This window comes from Chrysochloris asiatica, unplaced genomic scaffold, assembly GCF_000296735.1.
Source record: "Chrysochloris asiatica unplaced genomic scaffold, ChrAsi1.0 scaffold00138, whole genome shotgun sequence".
Lineage (NCBI taxonomy): Eukaryota > Metazoa > Chordata > Mammalia > Afrosoricida > Chrysochloridae > Chrysochloris > Chrysochloris asiatica.
In genome coordinates, this window is record NW_006408656.1 from 8,126,936 (window position 1) to 8,127,985 (window position 1,050).

The window sequence follows — 1,050 nt, forward strand, 5'->3', positions numbered from 1 at the left end:
TAGCATAATCAATTGAGAGCTATATAAATATATTTTGGTTCATGTTTTTCACAGGATACAACCAAAACTACTGCCTATTGGAAAACTATTGCTGTTGTCATTAGGTGTCATAAAGTCAGTTCCGACTCAAAACAACCCTATGAACAACAGAACAAAACACTGCCCTATCCTGTGCCATCCTCACAATTATTGTCATATTTGACCCCACAGTCAATCCATCTCATTGGGAATCTTCTGTTTCGCTGACCCTCTACTTTGCCAAGCATGTTAACGTGTCTGAAGTATGTGAGATGAAGTCTTGCCATCCTGGCTTCCAGGAGCCTTCTGACTATACTTCTTTCAAGACAGATTTGTTTGTTCTTCTGGTAGTCCACAGTACTTTCAATATTAATCAATACCATTAATTCAAATGCATCGATTCTGCTATAGTCTTCCTTATTCATTGTCCAGCTTTTGCATGCATAGGAAGCAATTTAAAATTCCACAGTTTGGATCAGGTGCACCTTAGTACTCAAAGTGACATCTTTTAGGTGCTGTCGAATCTCACAGTTAAAAGGTCTTGAGCAGCAGATTTGCCTAATGCAATATGTCACTTGATTTCTTGACTGCTGCTTCTGTAAGAATGACTGTGGACCCAAGTAAAATGAAATCTTTGACAACTTCAATTTTTCTCCATTTATCATGGTTTTATTTATTATGTTCACTTGTGAATATTTTCATATTTGTTACATTGAGGTGCAATCCACACAGAAGGTGATAGTCTTTGATCTTCTTCAGCAAGTACTTTAAGTCCTCTTCACTTCTCACATGCATTCAAGTGTGTGTCATCCACATACCACAGGTTGTTGATGTCTTCCTCCAATCCTGCTGCCAAGCTCTTCATATAATTCAGCTTCTTGGATTATTTGCTCAGCATATAGATCGAATAAGTATGGTAAAAGAATAAAATACTGAAGTACATCTTTCCTGTTTTAAACCATTCAGTATCCCATTAATCTGTTCAAGCGACTGCCTATTGGCCTATATACGGGATCCTCATGACCACACTTA